The sequence below is a fragment of the Microtus pennsylvanicus genome, chromosome 9 (assembly GCF_037038515.1).
Source record: "Microtus pennsylvanicus isolate mMicPen1 chromosome 9, mMicPen1.hap1, whole genome shotgun sequence".
Lineage (NCBI taxonomy): Eukaryota > Metazoa > Chordata > Mammalia > Rodentia > Cricetidae > Microtus > Microtus pennsylvanicus.
In genome coordinates, this window is record NC_134587.1 from 24,190,643 (window position 1) to 24,214,371 (window position 23,729).

At 34.9% G+C, this 23,729-nt stretch overlaps 1 long non-coding RNA gene across 1 annotated transcript in view; it reads right to left on the bottom strand.

Moving 5' to 3' along the window:
* LOC142857067 (uncharacterized) overlaps positions 1–23,250 on the bottom strand; it is a 152,649-nt gene extending 129,399 nt beyond the window's left edge. The window contains exon 1 of the long non-coding RNA XR_012911759.1: positions 23,224–23,250. This is a non-coding gene — a long non-coding RNA (uncharacterized LOC142857067). The remainder of the gene's footprint in view (positions 1–23,223) is intronic.
* Positions 23,251–23,729: the final 479 nt, after the last annotated feature.

A 23,729-nucleotide genomic window follows, 5' to 3' on the forward strand; every position in this document is an offset into this window, starting at 1 on the left:
AAGTATTGTCTAAAATATGGCTTGGAATGTCTAGAAAGTGGCATGAAATGTGTTAGCATTCTATAATTATCATATTGACAACATGATGCTGGTTAGATGGACTGAGAAGGGTGGCTAGTATATGAGAGGCCTTGGTAAGATAAAAGTTTTTCATTTGATAAAATTTTGGGTCTAATAATACAAACTTTTTAGTATATTTTGTCTAGACAAATGATAATCAATCATCTGAATCGTTAACTGTAGGCCCATATTTCTATTTGGTATGGTAGCCAGGCTCTAAAGCCATAGTGAGTATCTAAGGATGGTCACTACCCTGCCAGACAGGCTGTCACTACCTAACAAAAGGTCAGGATGTTGTTTTGTTCTTTTCTTTGTAATTTAGAGGATGCCTGATAGAGATGCTGATTCAAGCCTACATGCCAGCTAGCATAAAGAGGGCACATGTAGTTGTGGACATGACTGAAAGCCATTCACCTGGTTACTTAGGAAACAGAATGCTAATGTATTTCCCCCTGAGTTAAGTTTTGGTATGAAGACTGTTTGGAGAATAAATGAGAAGAATTCTTCAGGATGTGAACTCAGGACTTCTTGAGGGACCACTGAGAATCTCCATCCCAATAAAGCATGTGAGTTGTGTCTTTATTTCAGAGAGAGATGGTTTGTTTATGTTGGGGTCTGGTCAGGGAGAAATAACTTAGGCTAGCTCCGGACCCTGACAATTAATCCTGTCTAATAATGAGAAAACAATGCACCAGACAGTCATTTGTGTGCTGAGTTATCTATTACCCTACACATATAGAAGAAATAAGCCAGCGTTGGCTTAGAGATGAGTCGGAGACAGGAAAGTGTTATATAATAGATACACATCCTTCTGAAAACCACATATTCTAGAAAAGTCTTTGGTATTAAAAAGAGTTGGTAATCAAAAACATGGTTTGTTGAGACTTTGGTATGACCCCATGTCTTAGTCACAATATAAGACTGAGGTTCCAGAACAAATTCATGCCAATGTTTGTATAGAATTGCAAGTCCAGTAAAATTATCTCACCAGGCATGGTGGCTCATACCTCAAGTCCCAGCACTTGGGAGACAGAGGGCACATCTCTGTAAGTCTGAGGCCAGCCTGATCAACAAAACAAGTTCCAGGATAGCCAGGGTTGTTACAGAGGGAAACACTATCTCACTGCCCACCCAAAAAGAAAATAGCAGAAAAGAAAAAAAAAAAGGATACTATTGGTAGAAACTCAGCTCGTAGCCACACGACATAATGTAACTATGTACTCAGAGCTAATTATCATGCATTGGGCACCGAAAACCTCGAGAACTATTAGTTAGAAACATCTTGCAGCATTGTATTATATATTTCAAACAGAAAATCCAGGATTGTGCCTGGTGGTGGTGGCACACGCCTTTAATCCCAGCACTCGGGAGGCAGAGGCAGGCGGATCTCTGTGAGTTCGAGGCCAGCCTGGTCTACAAGAGCTAGTTCCAGGAGGAACCAAAAAGCTATGGAGAAACCCTGTCTCAAAAAAAATCCAAAAAAAAAAAAAAAAAGAAAAAGAAAATCCAGGATTGTGACCAGATAAGACTAGGGCATATCAGAATGTTGTATGAATATGAGGATAAAATTACATGTCATTTGGCAATTATATTGGTGTCCTTTCCATTGCAGCCATGAGCTGAGTCTCCACTAAAAATATTGCAAGAAATATTTTTACTTGACATGAAATTCTTTACATCATTGGGATGAATTTGTTCTTGATTCCCAGTCTTACATTGTGAATAAAACACAATTATAAAAATACTTTGGCAAGTATAATGGACATGCAATACCCGTGAGGGAGAGTTAGAAGGCTATAGGACATATAAGAGAGAACAGACCCTGGCTTTCTAAGAAGATACACCTTTTCAAATGGGAAAATAGCAGAAGGGAATGAACAAGGTGACAAGGGAAGGAAGAACCAGCATAGCAGTGTTTTTGATAGTCTACCAAATCTGGGCCCCTTCATATCCTGAATGAAACTGTTAGCTTAAAAAAAAAAAGAAAGAATGGTTACTTTTGCTCTTTCTCCACATTTTAGTCCATCATCTTTTCAGGATAGCCAACTCACCTGTCTCAAGGAATGAATTTAGTTAACATCTAAATTCCCACCTCACTATGAAATAACAAAAGACCAAGTTTGTCATGTAATCACAGCAGTGTATGTGGATGCAAATGGCTAGAAAAGTGAGTGATAAACATTGTCTGCTACTTACTTTGGTAAGGGACGTGATTCTGATGGGAGTTATATCAGCTGTGCTGAATGGCACGGCCACCTTCTCAAAGGCCTGGTTGCACAAGATAAGTATTTGAAGTATAGGCCTATTTACGAACACAGGAGCTGATCTAGGGCAAATATTCATGCTACCTGTGAGAAATTGTACACATACCTCATATGAAGGAACAATCTATGAGAAACCGTGAAAACAAAATGACAGTCGTTTAGGTTAGTCTTTCTTCATTATTGACTGCCTCAGTACTGTCATGACAGACACTTCCATATAATGACTGAGGTGGTATGAGGACTACAGGGGAAACCTATAATGACAAATCAACATTGCCAACCTTGTGAGAAATAGAAACAGCTAGGCGATAGGTTTCTGGGAATGCCTGTGGGGAATTATCATTATTATTTTAATTGAGATGGGAAGGACTGTTCACTGTGGGTGTTCCCACTTCCTGTGATGCCATCCTCCTGAATAAAAGAATGTGAGCTGAGCATACTCATCCATTATTCTGCTTCCTGATTGTGGCTATAATGAGATCAGCTGCGACTGTAGATACAATGTGATCAGTGTCTTCAAACCTCTGTCACCTTGACTTCCCCATTGTGATGGACCTGATCCTTCAACTATGAATCACAACAGACCATTTCTCCTTTATGTTCCCTCCTTTTCCAAAGCATTTTACCATTGCACTAGGAAAGGTAGCTAAGAGGGGGTATGTGGAATCCCTTTTGGCAAGCTGGTTTTTGTCAGAGTGGCTTTGGATTTCCCATTTACAACAATAACAATCAACATTTCATTACTGTTATTTTTTACCCCAAGGGGATTGATTTGGCAGCAAACTACTTCAAATATGCATAGTCTCTAAATTAGCAATTTCTCTTCTAAAAACATATTTTAGGAAAATATTTATGTAAAATCCAAAAAGAAATGTAGTACATGATTTGACATTCATAATAGGCAAGTCCAATTATCAGAAGGTAGTTTAATTTTTCAATTCTATTATAAGTTTGATTTATAGGTTTTATTTTTTATCCCTCCACACTCTTTTTCTCTTCTTTCTATCTTATACCTATTGGTCAGCACTGCATTGATGAAGACAAAACAGATAGTTTAAGGCATGTGAAAGTTGGCAGCTTATCATAGGTAAACTTAGATAGCAGAGAGTTTCTTGTATTCTATTTTCATCTTTATATTGATGCTGTTGGGAAGTACATGAAATAAAAGATAAGTTATTGAAGGAATTTATTTCCAAGTTTACTGTGAATCTGTCTAGATCAATGGCATTTACAGCAAAATATAAATTCATGAAAACACATGACAGGCAATGTCTGTTTTTGAAGAATTTTATTAAACCACTGCCTTGGAAAGGAGTTAGAAAATCATTGAGAATTTTTGAATATGAGTTTAGCTTTGCTTTAAATGGGTATTTCCAGCTGGAACTAAATTATATTCTCATTAAGGAATGGAAGTGCATCTCAGAGAATCACTAAATTATGAAGGATTCTCAAAGATCATTTTGCCCCAAATCTTTGTTTTGGAAAGAGTATGACCATGTTCTTTACTTAAGTGACACAACAGTTACTGGCTGGTGATGTTCTGCTTACCTCGATATAATCTCTATCTATCATCTATCTATCTATCTATCTATCTATCTATCTATCTATCTATCTATCTATCTATCATCTCATGTGATTTCTGTATTAAAACAGTCTTTTTAAACCTCTTCTGTCTGTTTCCTACATTTTATCTAATTCAATTTTCAAATTTGGAGAAATTTATTTTTATGACATTCCACAAGTAGATTTTAAAAGTTTGCACCTAGATGAATTCTTAGTCTTAGAAACCATCAACACACCCAAGAAATTTGCTTCTCATTGCGTTCTAAAATAGGGGAAATTATGTGGATTGTAAAGAGAAGGAGGAATATGAGCAAACTCATTAGCTTGGAATTCATTATGTCATAATTTCCATATCAGAAAAAAATATCTATTTTACTTTGCAAAGATTTTTAGGTCTAAAATATCTCATTCATTGCATAAATTGGATAATAATATCATAATTCCAATCTCTGGATTCTGTCTCTTGATTACCCATCATCATATCGTTTGAATTTGAGATCTGTGTAATACTAAGAAAAATGATATTATTTGTAATTTTAATGGCTCAAAATAAGATTTAACTTGGAATGATACCTTATAGATAGAAATAACACTGCGTAAGAGAATGTTTCTATGTGTGTCTGCACATAGGATTACAAATCATCTTATGACAAACATAATTATTCAAGGCTTAACTGTTTTAAATGTTGTTATGGTAAAATTCAAATGATAAATTTATTATTGTTTAATTTTGATAACATTCAGGAAAGTCATGTAGTGATATGCTGCATATAAATAAGATTTCCAGTTTTAAATACCAGATTCTACCAAGGGAAGCAAAAGTCTTACATAACTATAAAAATACTATCTAAAAAGAGTAAAAAAGGTACAGGTATACCTTGGGACAGCAGAGGCATGGAACACAACATGACTGGAAACAGTGTAGGCTATTGAACTGTGTGACTATTAGAAAAGAGTTCACGATTTCAGATTAGGAAGTGCACCGTTCAAAACATGCCCTGTTTGACCTACACTTGGATCTCAAACAACAACCTGGGGCTTGACAGGCAAATTGTCTGGAAAACTCAGGAACTTCTGAGACAGTTAATTGTGTGGGTATGAGAGATAGTGGCTTTTGAGCTGTCAATGACTCTAGATGACTCCAGTATCAGCTAACACTTCAAAGCCCAAGACTTACAACTTGAATGAGGTGATAGTTGGCATACAATGTTGACTGAATTAGCTTTCTTTTTTTTTCTGTTTCAGTCTAAGTACACTTTTTTAATTTAGAGGAAAGTATGACTTTTTTTTAGCATGTCTAAAATTTTCTCTAGAGTTATTTTTTACAGTATCCTAACCAACTTATGCTTTTGTTAAAATTTTGATACACATGCCTGGAGAGATTGGCAAATTTACAAAGTTATGAGATTAAGCAATCAGCTCTGGTGTTATTTTAATCATTATTTCATTTCTAGTTTTAATTAAGGAGCTTTTCTTTGTAATTTTTGTTTGGTGTTCTTCTTGCTTCCCATGTCTCCGCATTCCCTTGGCTGTTTGCCCCCTTTGACCATCAGCAGCCTCTATCTATGTATATGACACATATTGTCTATGACCCTATCCATTCATGAAAATTAATTTTTTCTTCTTTCATGATTCTCTTTCTTGTTACATGATCTAGAAACACATTCATAGCTACAAATATTAACGTAAAATTATACCTAGGGATTGCATGTAAGAATAGGATGTATATTTTTATTGCTGATTGGGTAACATTACTTATAAAATACTTTTTTGGATCTACCCAATTACTTCCAAACCTAATAATATATATTTTCCTTATGTCTGAATAAAGTTCTACTTTATATATGTGCCACATTTTCATTATCTACTCATCTTTAGATAGACATCTAGGCTGATTCTATTTTCTTGCTATTGTGAGGAGAGAAGAGAAAACATAGATAGGCAAGTATCTTTGAGGTAGGTTGTAGTGGGTATTGTATGTCCGAGTCTTATAGTAGTCCTATTTTACTTTCGAATAAACTTCAAACCGATTTTCATAGCTACAATAGTTTGTACCACCAATAAACAATAAGTATAGCTCCTCATTTCTCCTATTCCTGACAAAATTTGCTGTTTGTTTTAAGGTGATGTTGGTGATGGGTGGACATTCTACCTAGGATAAGCTAGAATCTGAAAGTAGTATAAATTTACATTACTCTGATGGATTAGAGCTGGAACTGATCCAGAAGCTTCAACCCTGAGGAGTTACTCTCACGTTATCCAAAGGTCCTATGCAGGTTGCCAAGGTAGTCCTGCCCCACTATAAAGCTCATGTTCAGAACAACGGCTGCACAGAAAACACCTCCACGGTGTTGAAATAATGGAATTTTCACCTTGGGCATTATCAGCAGTTGTCTAGTTAGAGTTCAGGCATTTTAAACAGGAGGGAAATCAATCATCGTTAGTATTGGAAACATAGATACTGCCTGTGGCTGGAGAGATATTATGTGTGAGATAAGAACCTATTACTGCCACTTTCCTAAACCAGTATAATTTCCTAATGGCACTGTAAATACTTATCCTTATACACTTATGTAGGTGTAGATCTCTGCTCTTATTAAAGAAGCTTTGAGTTGCAGTATCATATGAGACTGTTACAGAAATCGGCATCTGATCAACTGACCACAGGTTACCACACTCCTGCTGATACATCTACAGCACAACTCTTCCACTTAAGGCTTGGGGAATATTTCAAAAGGGAGCCAGAAAGATTAAAGGGCCAAAGGATCAAGAAGTCAGCTGTGAGATTGTACCTTCTAGCTATGATAGAGCGTTACCCCTATGAAATCTCAACAACGTGATCAAATAAGAACCAAACAATTCCAACAGCAGTTGGCATCCCATTATAGATGAAATAAATCACATGGGTCCTCACCTGTAGATAAAGAGCTATAATGATGTAACAATTGTTGAGGAAGGGAGAAACAGTCTATTGAAAGATGAGTCCCCTGATTGGTTATCCAGTACCATATGATAAACCCTAAAAATATACAAGCAGACAACACTAAAAAGACTCAAGCTGTATTTTTGTTCTTATTTACCTGTGTATGTACAACTATGGTTAAAGAAAGGGAGGCTGTGAATTTGGGAGTGGTTGGGGTATACATGGAAAGGGTTGGAGAAAAGAAAAAGAAAGGGAAATGATATAACTATATTTTAATTAAATTAAAATGTTGAACTTTAAAAAAGGTATTTATTGTTCACTTTTACTTCATCATTTTAGAACTGTTTGTTCAGTTTATTGGTCTCTGTTTAGCTTTGAAATTTTGCTTAGTGTTTATTCTTGTTTTTATGTTTGCTTGGTGTGGATATGTGTGATTGAGAATAGTATCATATACTCATGTGGAGGTTAGAAGAAAACTATGGGGAGATGTTTCTTTCCTTATACTATGGGATTCAGGGATCAAATTAAGGTGGTTTGCATGGCAAGTGCTTTTTTCACTGATCCAACTTTCTGGTGTGTGTGTGTGTGTGTGTGTGTGTGTGTGTGTGTGTAAAGTTTGAAGCTCTTTATAAATTATATATATTCATAACTTCTTTGAAGAATAACTAGCAAATATTCTCTATTCCCATTCTCTAGGCTATAAGTTCATTTTATCGATAGTTTCTTTAGTTGTATAGATGTTCTTTAATGTAATTTCATCTGTCAATATTAATTTTATTTACTGTACTTTTGACATTCTGTTCAAAGGTTCTTGTCTTTACCTATATCCTTTTAACATTTATTTGAGAATTTCATAGATGATTACTCTATTTATATCATTCTCACCCCACACCTTTCTCATTCAATTCTCGTGCCCATTTTTCAAATTAATGACCTCTTTTCCTTTAGTTTTATTGCTATACCTAGGTGTACACGCAATGCACATATGTATATGTAAATACAATAGGCTGATTCTGTTTAGTGTTGTTCATATAGTTATGTGATTAGGATTGGCCATTTGAAATTATATAAATTATGGGGGGATATTCCCTGGAGAACACTGATTCTTTCACTTTTATCAGCTATTAATTGCTAGTGACAGTTCTACATGGATTTCAACATTTTCAGATTTCCTTCACTCTCAATGTCAGCTTAACTGGCATTGTCATTTTTCAGTTCTAGCATACACAATGATATGTGTATACATATCATACAGAGAAGACACTATTTTGCAGTAAATATCTTGGTTTTTGCTTCTTATAATATGTATTACACATCTTTCACAGTTTGTCCCGATCTTAAAGAAGCCATGCAATTTTTGCTGCTAACACTGAGTCAGGAAGACATCTCTTGAAGGAGCCATGCCTCTTCTTGCTGCCAGCAAAGACAGTCTATTTGAAGAAACGCTACTACCAAGAATCTGTGCTTAATTGTGTTCTTTTGTTTCTAGAATTCCTTAGCAAACTCTCTCAGTTTTTATGAGGATGTAGTTGCCCTACACTGGCATGCCATTCTGTAGTCAGAGACTGCTTGTACGTTTTCCTGACTGTTCAGATCTGAATATTCAAACAGAAACTATATTAACTACAAGACTGTTCAGCCAATGATTCAGGCATATTTCTAGCTAGCTCTTACATTTTGAATTAGCCCATTTTTATTAATATATGTATATTGGCATGATGCTGTGGCTTACTGGTAAGGATCCAGCATCTGTGTCCTTCGACCGTTACAGGGCATCTCTCTGACTCTACCTACTCTCTCTATAATATCTCTTCCAGCCTTGCTATATTTTGCCCTACCATAGGCCAAAGCATAATGATTCATTAGCCAATAAAAGCAACACATATACAGAAGGACATCCCACATCATCCCAGCATGTTTGAATATAACTTATTTGACAATAGAGTCCTTACAGATGTAATTTATTAGATCCCTAATTTAATATGTCTGAATTACATTATTGAAAAAAAATGCCACGTGTAGACAAAATTTTCTAGTGGCTACAGGGTAGCAGAGGTCAATCACACAGCAAAAACACCTCAGCAAGTTTCAAAGATTGCCATTAACCAACCAAAATGGAAAGGAAAGCGGGGTTTGTCTATGCTGAAGAGAAGCCAGGCTGTGTTTGTTTCTTCACACTTTCGTATAAGTCTCCTTTCCTGTAAAACTGTCAACAAAACGATGTTCATGACTTCACACCACTTGTGACATTTTCCTCTGGCAGCCCTAGCAAGCTCACTCATGAGTTTTCTAATTCATTCCTTCATTCTTCTAATAATAGCTATAATTAAAATAAATTTGGACTCAGTTGAGTATCATCTTTTGGGTTTTAAATTACTATAGAATAGAAATTGCACAGGGCCTTAAAATTGACTCTGAATATTTCATTTTATGATCAAGTTTAGTGAAGTATAGTAAAATAGTATTTAAAGTATTAAATTATAAATCTTTAGAGAATGTAAAACTGATTAAATAATAATCGAGAATAATTATATGTTTTATGAAAGAGTCCGTTTTCCTAGCATGATATAATTCTGCATTTCAATCTACAGAAAATCAAGTGAAAATGGGAATTAGTTCTTTCTGCGCATCCTTATCATAAAGTGTCAGGACTATGGCTACACAGTGGAACTCATTGCTGTTGTTCAACCTAGAACTTTGTCTATTTGTACACCCTAACAAAGCCACAGAGCCCATGTCCAGCTGTGGCAGTAGAATGCAGCTGACAGCTGTAGTTCAAAGTCCATTTATGATTCCTGGCTTTTCCTGTGTTTGTTCTTACAAATATGCTCCTTCGTGCAGAGAACCTACAACTACCCCTGTACTAAACCAAAATAATTCCTAAATATATTTAAAGTATTTATCCTCATATCTACAGATAAGTATAATTTCGTTGCTCATCAAGGAAATGTCTCTTTACAACAGCCGTAGACCATTATAGAAAACAACAACTCACCAAAATGCAGAGTTGTGGTGCCCAGTCTCAAACAACCTATTAACAACATTTTTGAATATTTTGTTATTTTCACTATCAATCTCCTTGACATATTTTGTCATATAACCAGGTCATTCAAGCCATGAACCTCATGTTTTTCTACATGAGCATACCCATACAGTGGGCCCTTTACATCTGCCAGAATTTTTAACTTTGGAAACCCAATAGCATGTTCATATTACATTCTTTATCTTCTCCCAAATTAAATTCCTTATCTTCATGAGGTTATTAGACAACCAAAAATAAAACCTTTGAAAATGAACATATATTCTAAAAGAATGCAAATTCTATAATTCATTTAGGCAGACAACTCTATCCGTTTACCACATATACCCTGCTTTATTCCAAAGAGAATTGAAATTATTTTACAAATTCAGATAGTTATTTTTTAATTTTGTATGAAATTGCGATCCTTGGAGATACTGTTAATTTTCTGAAAAAAATAATGCATGCTTTACAAAATAGATCTCAAGTAGACATCGGGTAACACATTTTATTACATGAATTGCAAGAACGGTTTTGCATATGCTTAATATGCATTTATTTAACATATTAATAATATTCAAGAAACCTCCTAGTATACCAAAAGCAAAACTCCTCAAAAAACACTTTTGTTTTTTCCCACAGAGACCAATTAGTTTTATGAAACGAAGACATTCCCAAAACATATGTGGGATCACCGAAAGATAGGTCATCAGGAAGAATTACAATCCACTCCCTTTGGAGTTAATTATGGGATGTAACTCACAATACAAGGCAATGTGTGAATGGCAAGCAGGTCTCTCGGGATTTGATTAGAAGATACCGATGTCATCTTTCTCTTCTTCATATTATACCTGGAAATGCATATTTAAGGAAGAAGGCACACTTTGTCTTACATGGGACTCAATTCACCCCTCCGCAGTCATATGTATAAAAATCATAAGTGAAGAAACAGAACTGTAGAAAAAGGTGAGCAATAGTGGATGTTACTCAGCTTCACTTTTATTTCTGACTTGCTTTTCTTTTTTTTTGTTGTTGTTGTTGGTACCCACTGATAAATTGCTATATTTTCCTAACCCAGTTATTGATAAATATTAGCAATAAGCCAGAATATTGTTAATGAATTAGGGCATGTTACCGTGTATAAATCTAAAGTCGTTTGGTGAAGAATAACATAGCCCTTACTTTCTGAATCATTTTTATTTCCAAAAACAAAAAACAAAAACGAGTTGTGCTGAATTCACATACCATAGATGTGATGCTTCACCTACCAAGTTTCTCCTTTTCATATTTTTTTTAAATTTTATTTTAAATTCCATTCACAGTAATCCCCTCTCCCATGCCCACCTTCCCCTAGCCCACTTGTCATCCACTTCTCCTGATGGGTAAGGACTCCCATGGGAAGTCAACAAAGTCTAGTACATTACTAAGTTGGGGCAGGACCAATTCCCTCCCTGCTGGCATTAACACTGAGCATGGCATACTACCATAGGGAATGGGCTCCGATAAGCTAGCTCATGCACCAGGGATAGATCCTGTTCCTACTGTCAGGTGCCTCACACATAGTCCAAGTTTTATCACTGTCTTCCACATATGGAGGGCCTACTTTGGTCCCATGGAGGCTCCACAGTTGGTCTAAAGTTCCGAGTTCCAAAGAGCTTGGTTCTGCTCTTTCTGTAGATTTCTCCATCATGATCTTGGCCTCCCTTGCTCATATATTCCCTCTTCGATCTCTTCAATTTAATTCTCAGAGTTTGACCTGGGTCTTGGTTGTGGATTTTTTAATCTGGTTCTGTCAGTTGCTGAGTGAAGAAGGCTCTATGATGATAGTTGGGGTATTCACCAATCTGATTACAGGGGAAGGCTAGTTCATCCTCCCTCTCCACTATTGACGGGAGTCTTAGCTGGGGTCATTATTGTAGATTCTTGAGAATTTCCCTAGTACCAGCTTTCTCCCTATCCCTGTAGTGACTCTCTCTATCAAGATCTTTCTTTCATTGCTCTCCCGGTCTATGACTCTCCCCTCTCGACCACACCATTCCCACATGTTCTCATCTCTCATCTGCTCCCCTTTACTGACCTCCCTCACTCCCAGTTTACCCAGGAGATCTTATCTAAATTCCCCTTTTCTTGAGAGATCCATATATCCCTCTTAGGGTCTTCCTTGTTACTTAGCTTCTCTAAAACTGTGGATTGTATTCTGGTTATCAACCTTTTTTACTGGGTGAAAAAAAGCAAAAATATACCAAAACAGACAACAAATGATTTTGGACACTGTCTCTACTGTGTGTTTTCTTTTGGGGTGAGAAATTTTTGATGAGTAGCGAGTAGTTTTCTCTTCCTAGATTTTAAGAAACACGTGTTTCTAAAATGAAAGAATCATAATTTATACTCATGCTCATAGATATGTGGTTGACTCAAAATAAAAAGTCCTAGGTTTGATGTAGGTCTCCAGAGTCTGGCTTCTAGGCCCTAAGTATGAGGTGTTTTTTATTTATTTTATTTTTTAAATTTATTTTAGTTTCCTTGAACCAGCAACATTTTGTATCTTGTAAATGTCTCATGATAATGTTCAGGCTACCAGTAAGGTGCCCACTCATATCACAAAATACAAACCCAAGTAGTCTTTGTCCACTCCCATACCATTACTTTCTAGTATCCAGTAAGTAGATGCCCAATCAACATGAACAAAGGAAGAAGGAAAGTCCATTGCCTAGAGTAGGAAACAGGTAGCCAATATTTTCTAGGAAATAATACAAATGATCATTTGGTTCTTCTTTTCATGTGCCCTGCATTAGTTTTATTTCTTCATGTTATAAATTATAGTTTTATTTTGGAGCTTCAATTTTCTTTTAATTTCAATTCAATATTATTTATTTTATCAAAAGTTTTTTGTTTCAATATTTTATTACAATAAATAATTTATGGTCATGAATAATGTGGTAATTAAGTAGGAATGTATGCACATTTTAAGAAGTCTTTAAATTTTTTCCACTCTATTTCATAAATTAATCTGTTGTATTCATTTTTAAACTACTTTTATAAGACAATTTACAACTTCATACTTTGAACCAAAAAAAAAAAATCTCTGGAAGACTCAAGCGTGCTCTTACCAGTGTTTGTTTAAGAATTCTCCTATTCAAAATCAGTCTTTCTGGACTGTTGAGACTCTCATTTATTAAATTTTATTTTTGAGCTATAATTACAACCCTTTCTTCTCTTTTCTTCCTCCAAGTTTTACTATATAGCCTCCTCCAGGTCTCTTGTTCTTCCTGAATGTTTTTTTTTTCTCCCATAACTGAGTCATTTTGTATACTTTGCTCATGTATTTGTCTTTCAAATGTAATAATAGGATTTTGACTATTATTGAGTCATAATATGAGTCATTCTTGGATTGTGATGTTAGATCTTAGCTTTCCACTAACTATCAATCCAGCTTGTATGCTGTATTCCAACAAATAACAAATATGACTTTTAAAGACACCATCTGGGGTTGCAACTCATATCTTTTTGAAAATAGCTATAGTAATTCAATGATGCTCAGAAACTTTAACATAAATGACTTGTACGCATGCTTGCCAGAGCTGTCAGCAAGGATGAAATTTCCTTAGCAAGTAAAACCAAAGCTACAGGACTTTTGTGGGACACATGTTAACACTCTTTCTAAGAGAAAGACAGATAATAAAGTTTGGAGAAGGAGTTACAAAGGACATGGCCATTTCTTCCAGGTAAACTTGCTTTGTAACAAGTCATTTTACACATTGTCCAGCTTGTTCATTCCTGAGACACTAAGGAATCATTTATTCTTTCAATCTTTCCTCTGAATTTTTGATACCAGAGTAATATCTCAACTAGCACTCTGTCAGATCTAAAAATATCACAATTAAAATTAAAATTTTTGTTATTCAACATATATTTTTAAGGACTTTACAGTTGTTTTTTCAATTTTTTTGTCCTTTTAAGGTATTTACTAATGTGTTTGAATGCTTCCTCTATGTATATATACAAAACATGCACACTTTCTTCCCAACAAACACAGAAGATGGCCCAGATCAGAATTACAGATTTTTGTGACTTTATATAACTAAAACTGAAACCTAGTACTCTAGACAAGCACCTAGTATTGAGCCATCTCTCAAGACCCGTCAAAGTTCTCCCTGTAATTTGAAAATATAACATGTCTGAAATGGTTTTTCTCTGTTGAGTGATGCCTGTTTTTACTTGAGTAAGTAGTTATGCATATATTTAGATAATTACTAAACAATAATGAATAAAGGTGATATTTATTTTAGTCCCATTTTTAGTAAAAAATTAGAAGTAGATGTAGTCTTAAGGATCTAATTACTATTTATCATTATAGCAGAGATATTCCAATGCTACTTTGAGGAGAGACTTTATTTTTTTCTGTACTGTGAGGATTTTAACATCTTCCCTTATATAATACTGATATGTTTTGTAGCATTTCAGAATCAGCACAGTAATATAAAGAGACAAGGAATGTTTTCTGTTTTCAAATATAATTAAGTTATTCAGCCAAAATGTCTTAATATGTTTGTCTTCTAAACCTGAATAGAAATTGTTGAGAATTATTGGAAATTGAGAAACCTCATGTTCCAGTACAAAATAAAATTTATTGTACAATATGAAAGGTTATTACAATAGCATGTCTTTAAACTATGTCTTCATTTTGTCACAACTATTCCATTTCTGTCTCTCTCTTCCTCCTCCCCATAATTTTCCACTTTACTAAATGACTTTAGTATAAGAAAAAAAACACAAAGGAGTCATCCATATGACAATGAACCTTGTCATTTCTTTTTTCTTGAAGTTTCAAGTTTATGCAAATATGGTTATTCCATTGATCCTTGTAATTCTGCCTTGAAATGTCTCCTTGGTGTGCCTTTTATTTGGTACTGTTTCTTGAGAGCATCCAGTCAGTTCTGTGACACAAATATTCCTTGCCTGTTGTAACAATCACATTGCATTTAAAATTTGTTTTTTAAAGTTTATTATTGAATTAAACATACAATTATATCTTTTCCCATGTTACCCCTTCCCAAGTAGTCTTTCAAATCCTTGGCCTATTTTTCTTTTGCATTTCTTGTTGCCTTTAGTTCTTTGTCTAGGGCTGAGGCCCCACGACACTTGAACTAGGACAGCACATGAAAGCATACCATAGTTTTGTCTTTGTGCCCAATTCCTGGTTAGGTGAAAATGCTTTGTTATCTCTTGTTTCCTGAGTGATAAGACTTACTCTTACAGCACGTGACAACTATGAAGTACAAACCTAGTGAATGAAAATATTCTGATCCAGAAAATCTGAAAGAGGTTTTTTTAAAAAATATTTTCTTGTTAGTTTTGGATTTTTTCATTTCATTTATGATTCCTATAATTATTCTTGTGCCCTAAAATTGTTATTAATCTGTAATCATTGAAATGTGAACACAGGAAGAAATGCCACCCTTTAAATTATCTGTATAACTCTTATCAATGTTTTGTGTATCATTAAGATTTTTTAAATTCCTTTATTATTATTATATTTTTCATTACTTGAAACATTTGCGAATTCAAATATATTTTAAACACATTCTTTTCCTCCCTCAAGTTCCTTCAGATCTTCTGCCTCCCCTACCCCCAACTTTAAGCTATTTCTCAAAAAGAAACAAAAACACAATAACAAGAAAAAAGCCAAACCAAGAACACAAAATAAAACTACATCCCCAAAACAGCAACAGAAAGAGTAAACTAAACAATATAAAACAGACACTATTACTACCACCACCAACAGTAACAAAATAACAGGAATTAACAATATTTCATCACTAATATATATTAATATCAATAGACTCAATTAGCTAATAAGGAGACAGGTTAACAGAATTGATATGAAAGCAGAATCCATCCTTCAGTTACATACAAGAAACACACCTTGATATTAAAGATAGATATTGCCTCAAAGTAAAGGTTTGGAAAAGATGTTCCAAAAAAAAATGGTCCTAAGAAACAAGCTGGTATAGTGTAACTATCCTAACATTTAACAAAACAGTGTTCAAAGAAACTTAATGAAAAGAGATGGAGAAGTGCATTACTTAATCATCAAATAAAAATTCATCACGATGATGTCTGAATTCTAAATATCTGTGGCCCAAATACAAGGGCACTTACATTTGTAAAAGAGACATTAACTAAAGACTAAAGCTTAAATCATACATAAAGCCTTATACGTTAATAGTGGGAGATTTAAACATTCCACTCTCACAAATTGAGAGGTTTTTCAGATAGACTAAACAGAGAAAAAATGGAACCAGTGACTCGGGTGGACCTAATAGATATCTACAGACTATTTCACCCAAACACCAAAGAATATATCTTCTCAGCACCTCTTGGGACCTTCTCCAAAAAAATGACCATATATTTTGTCTTTAAGCAAATCTCAACAGATTAAAAAACACAATGAAACAATCCCCTGTATCTTATTCAGTTACCATGGATTAAAACTTTGGGTTTACCAATACCACAAATCACAGAAAGTCTGTAAACTTATGGAAACTGGGCACCTCTCAACCTTACCACTGAGTCAAAGAAGATATAAAGAAAAAAATAAAGACTTCTTAGAATTCAATGAAAATGAATACTTCAACTTATAGGACATAATGATTAGTGTGCCAAGACAAAAGTTCATAGAATAAAGTGTCTTCATGAAGAATTTGTAGAGATCTCGTACTAGGGACTTAACACACCTGAAAGCTCTAAAACAAGACCAGGTAAACACACCCAAGAATAGTAGACAGCAGGAAATAATCAAACTCGGGGCTGAAATGAATATCATAGAAACAATATAAAAGGTTAAAGCATCAATGAAACAAAGAGTTGGTTCTTTGAGAAAGTCAGCTAGGTAGATAAACCCTAAACTAATTAAAAGGCAGAAAAGGAAACTGGGATGTAACAAGAGACACTAAGGATATTCAAGGAGTTATTAGGCCGTACTTTAAAAACGTCTACTCCAGAAAACTGGAAAACCTAAAAAATGGAATTTTTTTTATAGATACCACTTATCAAAGTTAGATCATATTTAAACAACTTAAATAGACCTATATCCCCCGAGAAAATAGAAGCAGTCATTAGAAGTATTTCAACAAGGTGGAGGTGGAGGAAAGCCCAGGACCAAATGACTTTAGCACAGAATTCTACCATTCTTTTAAAGAAGAGCTAATACGATTAGTCTTTAAATTATCCCACAAAACAGAAACAGATAGAACATTGACAACCTCATTTAAATTACACGTCAATTTTCCTCATGAACTTTGATTAAAAAAAAACTCATTCAATTACTTGCAAACTAAATCAATGAACACATCAAAAATATCATCCACTATGATCAAGTGGACTTCATCTCAGAGATGTAGGGATGGTTCGACCTATGAAAATCTGTCAATGGAATCCAATACATACATATATATATATATATATATATATATATATATATATATATATACTGAAAAAAAACCCAACACTTTATCATCTCATTAGATTCTGAAAAAGGTTTTGACAAAATCACATATCCCTTCATGATAAAAGTCTTCAGGAGATCAGGGATACAAGGGACCTATTCAAACATAATAAAGGGAATATACAGAAAACCAATAGCAAACATCAAATTAATTGGAAAGAAACCTAAAACAGTTTCACTAAAATCAGGAACAAGACAAAGCTGTCCACTCCTTTTGTATCTATTCAATATAGTACTTTAAGTTATAATAGGGAACTCCTACAGTTGATCAATACCTTCAATGAAGTGGTTGGATACAAAGTTAACTCAGAAAAAAAAAAAACAGTAGCCCTCTTATATACAAAAAAAAAAAAATTGGACTAAAAAAGAAATAAGGGAAATAACACCCTTCACAATAGCCACAAATAACATAATTGCAATCTACAAATTGAAAAACCTTTATGATATGAGGAGTTTTAAAGTCATTAAGATGGAAATATCTGTAATAGAGTTTGAAGTCAGGGATGGTAATGCCTCCAGACGATCCTTTATTGTATAAGATTGTTTTGGCTATCCTGGGTTTATTGTTTTTCCATATAAAGTTGATTATTGTCTTCTCCAGATCTGCAAAGAATTTTGATGGAATTTTGATGGGGATTGCATTGAATCTATTGATTGCTTTTGGTAGAATTGCCATTTTTACTATGTTGATCCTCCCAATCCAAGAGCAGGGGAGATCCTTCCATTTTCTGGTGTCCTCTTCAATTTCTTTCTTCAAAGACTTAAAGTTCTTGTCATATAGATCTTTCACTTCCTTGGTCAGAGTTACCCCAAGATATTTTATGCTATTTGTGGCTATCATGAAAGGTGATGCTTCTCTGATTTCCCTCTCTGTCTCCTTATCCTTACTGTATAGGAAGGCCACTGATTTTTTGGAGTTGATCTTGTATCCTGCCACATTACCAAAGGTGTTTATCAGCTGTAGGAGTTCTTTGGTAGAGTTTTTGGGGTTGCTTATGTATACTATTCTATCGGGAACCCACCAAGGCCAGCTGGCCTGGGTCTGAAAAAGCCTGGAATAAAACCAGACTGGCTGAACATAGCGGACAATGAGGACTACTGAGAACTCAAGATCAATGGCCATGGGTTTTTGATCCTACTGCACGTACTGGCTTTGTGGGGTCTGGATATGGTGTGGGGATGGTAACAGGAGGGATCAGGTGGAGGAAGGTGGAAGGAGAGAGTATTGGGAAAGAAGATTGGAATGCGGACCATCTCTGGGATGAGTTAGAAGCTTAGCTCAATGTAAACTCAGAGAAATCTCTGAAGGTGATCCTGTCTAATCCACCTAGCAACAGATACAGAGTCATTTCCTATAATTAGGCAAGACTTCCAGGGGAGGGATTGGGAGAACAAGCAAACCTCAAAATCTTTGACCTAAAATTTGTTCTGCCTTCAAGATGTGCTGGGGTAAAGGTAGTGCAGAAATTGTGGGAGTGGCCAACCAAACACAACTGACAGGAAAAAAAAGTCAATGAAATGATTCCTAATAATATTGTGCTATATATATATATATATATATATATATATATATATATATATTGCTGGCTAACCCAGTGGTCATCAATGAGACTTCATCCAGCAATGGATGGAAACAGATTCAGAGACCCACAGGCAGAGCTTGAGAATCCTGTGGAAGAAGAGGCAGAAGTAGTAGCCAGAGGGGTCTAGAACACCAGAAGAAAACCCACAGAATCAACTAACCTGGGCTCAAAGAGACCTAAACAACAGCCCTAGAGTCTCAGTGGTTCTCAGCATTCCTTATACCCTTTAATAAAGTTCCTCAAGTTGTAACAACAGCTAGTCACAAATTTATTTTTCTTGCTGCCCTGTAACTATAATTTGGTTACTATTTTAAATAATAATATAAGTATTTTTTTTGAGAAAGAAGTTTATCATTTGAGTTGTGACCCACAGATTAAAAAACACACGCTTGGGGTGAACTAGAGAATGAGAGTTGTTGTCCTCAAAAAGAAAATATTAGAAAGTAGACACTTAAGGAAAGGCAGATGAGGAAACAAAGCAATATGGGACAAAGCTGTTTGTATTGACAACATTATAAGGAAGTTTATTTGATATGTCTGGCGTTTTAGAGGGTGTGCATGGACATAAAGGGATTTTGCTTTGTTTTTCTTTTACAGTTATCACTAGGACTTAAAAACTTTATTAATATATGTTACATCATAAGCATTGTTATTTGATGCGTGTGTTTTATCAAGTCAGGGACATTCATCTTCTACCTCACCAAATTTTTACTTATTTCTGTATGGGAACCCTTAAAATACTTTCTATCTGTTCACATCTAATATAGAAAAAAAGTTACTTCATGTATGTAAGATTGTGTACTATCTCATCATCTCAATTTCTTTCTTTTAAATTGTAATTAGTTTTGAATTTAAAACCCTCACTAATCAAATTATATATTCTATATTATGGATAAAGCACTCAAGAAAGACTTTTTTTGTCACAGTACATGTATTGCTTAATTTCTTATACATGACGACAAGAAACCTATTTCTGACCTACAATGCACACTCAAACTTAATTTTTAATTGCAACTATTGATTAAACTTTTTTCTTCATATTTAAGTATGTGAGAAAATTATGTTAGTGAATATACTTCATTTTATTTGAGATCTGGATTCATAGTATTAGAAGGTATTCATTAGTCCTCACTCTGAGCAGCCGGGAATCACTACTGCTGCTCCTAAGCGAGAATGCAGAACACATGCCCCATGTGCTAGCACTGTCTTCACTGCATTGTGCATTGTGACTTTCATCTGGGTGGTAGTCTTCCAAGGAAATAGACTGTACTTGATGTCTTCTGTAAAGACCTCCAGAGACCTGAAGACTACAGGGATAGCCAGAAGTCCATTTTTCAGTTTTCCCAAATAATATACTACATTATTAGTACAGGACAGAGAACCTAAAATAGAAGATGGGAATTTTACATAAATAACCCATTTATCACAATTATTTCTAATAGTGTCTCTTATAATTTTTGGTTAAAATATGTACAGTTGTAGGAAATAAAGTTAAAGAACAGTTTCCCTTTTTTCCCCAAACATGTGAATATGAATTTTGTTATAAAAGAAAAATAAAACACACACCCAAATAAAATGAAATTAACTTTTCTCCAGACTAAAGCTCTACAATATCCTCTGCGGTGACAGAAAGAAAACATCAGAATGTGAATTTGTTACTTCAGGGGGTAAAGCCCAAGGCAGAAATGCTTACAACCATAGATAGTTCTGAACTCTATCTAGGTAAACTTTTCACAAATGCACACTTTAAAGTATGAATACTTTATTATATAATAATGAGTCACACCCCGAGTAGAATGAAATTGTTGCTAAAGGAAGTAATGCAGGAGATCATGAAGACTAATGTAAACAGCAACAGCGAGCCTTCTAAAAACCATCCCCCAAGTAGTACATTATACATAACTGGACTTTTTAAAAATCTGCCCATAACCTCCAATCTCATTTCTGTGGTACCAAACTTATTGACCGGATAATAAACACTTATCAGGAATAGGAAAGAGAGAAACACCTACTCTAGTAGGACATATTAAGACACATGAAACATTTCAGGAAGCCAGATCCCATTGGATAGAATTAATCTGGAGCATCACTTACATATATAAACTGACATGTGAAGGACAAACACACTAATGAAAAATTCTGCTTAATAATTCTCTATCTTATTTCCTGCAGAATTCAATAAAATAAAAACATTCTACCTATATATCCTATTCACTGGCAATTGACTTTCACTGACCTTCCCTTTAGAAACCTTTTAGGGAAATGACTTCCATATGATACTTAAAAGTATGATGTAATATGACATAAGATTTCATTAGAGTTAAAAAACATATAAATTAATTGGAAATATCAAATGAGCACATTAAAATATATCTAAGATATTAAATGTTAGAGAGATGTTTCTTGATCTGCTAATTTATAAGTAAGGACATTTCTTGTGGGGATAGTGTGATATCAGAAGTTTAAAAACAATGAGCTTATGAAATAAAGGGCTGAAATGTAAGTCATCATGAAAACCTTGAAGAAAATTTCTCCCTTCAGGAAGAGAGGAAAAATGTGGAAAGTGGCAGGGGATGAAGTGGCAAAATTAATTTGGGATTAAGAATAAACTGCTTTGGTCTGTGGCAGGGCAGAATAGAGCTAGGCAGGAAAACTAAACTGAATACAAGGAGAAAGAAGGCAGATTCTGAATACGCCATGTAGCTGCTAAAGGAGAAAGACACTGGAGCCTTGCTGATGGGCCACAGCCTCATAATGATACATGGATTAATAGAAATGGGTAGATCTGAGATATAAGAGCTAGCTAGGAATATGCCTAAGCTATTGGCCAAGCAGTGTTGCAACTAAAAAAGAAAAAAAAAGATCATTGCTGTGCAATTATGAGGATCTAGTGTGGATCCCAGCATATCCATGTCAACGCAATCATCTCACATATGGCTATAATCTGTTGAGGGGGACTGCTTTCTCGTTTCCTGACTACTCCGACCTGAATAACCATACAGAAAATATATAAATTACAACACTGTTTGGACGATAGCTTAGGTGTATTCCTACCTATCTCACCTATCTTAAGTTAATCCATTATCTATTAACCTTGTATTTTCACGAGGCTGTGACTTACCGGAAGGATTCCAACAGTGGTATCTTTCTCTTTGGTAGCAACAAGATGTCTTCTTGACTCTGCCTACTCTCTTTTTATATCTATGTTGGGATTTCCCACCTGGTTTTAATCTGCTAAGCCATTGGATAAAGTATTTTCATTCATTTACCGATAAAAGCAGCACATATACAGAAAGATATCCCACAACGATAATCCAAAGTACAATTTAGGGAGAGGAAGGATTGCTGAAGCAACCCAGGTTCCAGACTAGCCAGGAAAAGGTAAGCCCTGTTTATGGAAAGCCCATGCTTCAAAAATGTATGTTTACAGTGACAAACAGAACACATGTAGCCTCTTCTGGCTTGTGAACATAGATATTACCCCCTATGTATACATGTGTTGATACACTCACATAGATACATGCAGACAACAAGCGCAGAAACACATACATAGTTATGAGGAATAATACATATAAATACATATTTATAAGCAGGTGATATAGCAAGATGCTCTTTCTTTGGTTGTTAGCATTTTTCTTAGAAAATATACGCACTTTCAATGAAGGATTAGAAGTATTGTATTAGTGGCAGAGTAATGAATAAGAAATAGAAGGAACTAGAACTGAGAAATGTTTTTTGGACTTAGGAAATATTTAGCAGTAGAATGTTAAATTTCGGTGTCCTCTGTGTGTGGGCATGAGGGAGGCCTTAGTGATGACAATGGCCAGTCTTCAGACACCGACATGTGAAGAGTTAGGATCACTTGCAGTTATATGCCCTAGGTCATAAGAAATTTTCTGGGATCACTGCAAGTTTTCTGAATTATATTAAAACGAATGCAATAACTCTTAGAATTTTTGAATGCTATGGACTTGGGACATATTTTATTGAAGATGCTTAGTAGACACTGAGAAACCTTCTTCAGTGAAGAAGACAAGTTTATTGTGTGCCCGGAGCTCTATCGCTCCTAAAATACAATGGAAACTAAGAAAGTATCAAAGAAGTCGGGTATGGTGAATCACTTCTGTTATGGCAGCTTGTGTCAGAATGTCAAAATACAAATAAGGCAAGCTGAAACCTTAATTAAGCTAGGCAAAGAAATATTACTTTAGAAAGCACCATTTTTTAGTTCAGATTTTCATTGTTGTGATAATACATTGCTATGAAAAGCAACTTGAGGGGGGAACTGGTTTATTTCAACTTACCCTTTCAGGTCACAGTCTGTCTTTGAAGGAATTCAGTCCAGAAACTCAAGGCAGGTCCCTGGAGGTGGAAATTGAAGCAGAAGCCATAAGTGAAGGTATAAAATAAAGTTTAGTATTTAAAAAAAGTACAGTATTGGCACAAAACCAGACATTTGAATCAATGGAACAGAATAGAAAACACAAACAGGAGTGTATGTAACTGCAAACATATGATATTGACAAAGATGCCAAAAACACATTGAAAAAAACCTTCAGCAAATGTTTAATCAATGGATGAAAAACAACAATGTGTAACCCGATGTTTCCTGAAACTGCCAGAAGAAAACACTGTACAAGTTATAGGTTTGGAAAAGCACTTTCTGAATACAATTCAATTTACCCAAGAAGTAAGGCCAACAATTGGCAAGTGGAGTCTTGCAAACATGAATGCTTCTATACAGCAAAGGAAAAGATCAACAGAGTGAAGAGAAAGTCCACACAATGGGAGCGAATCTTTGCTGGAGGAT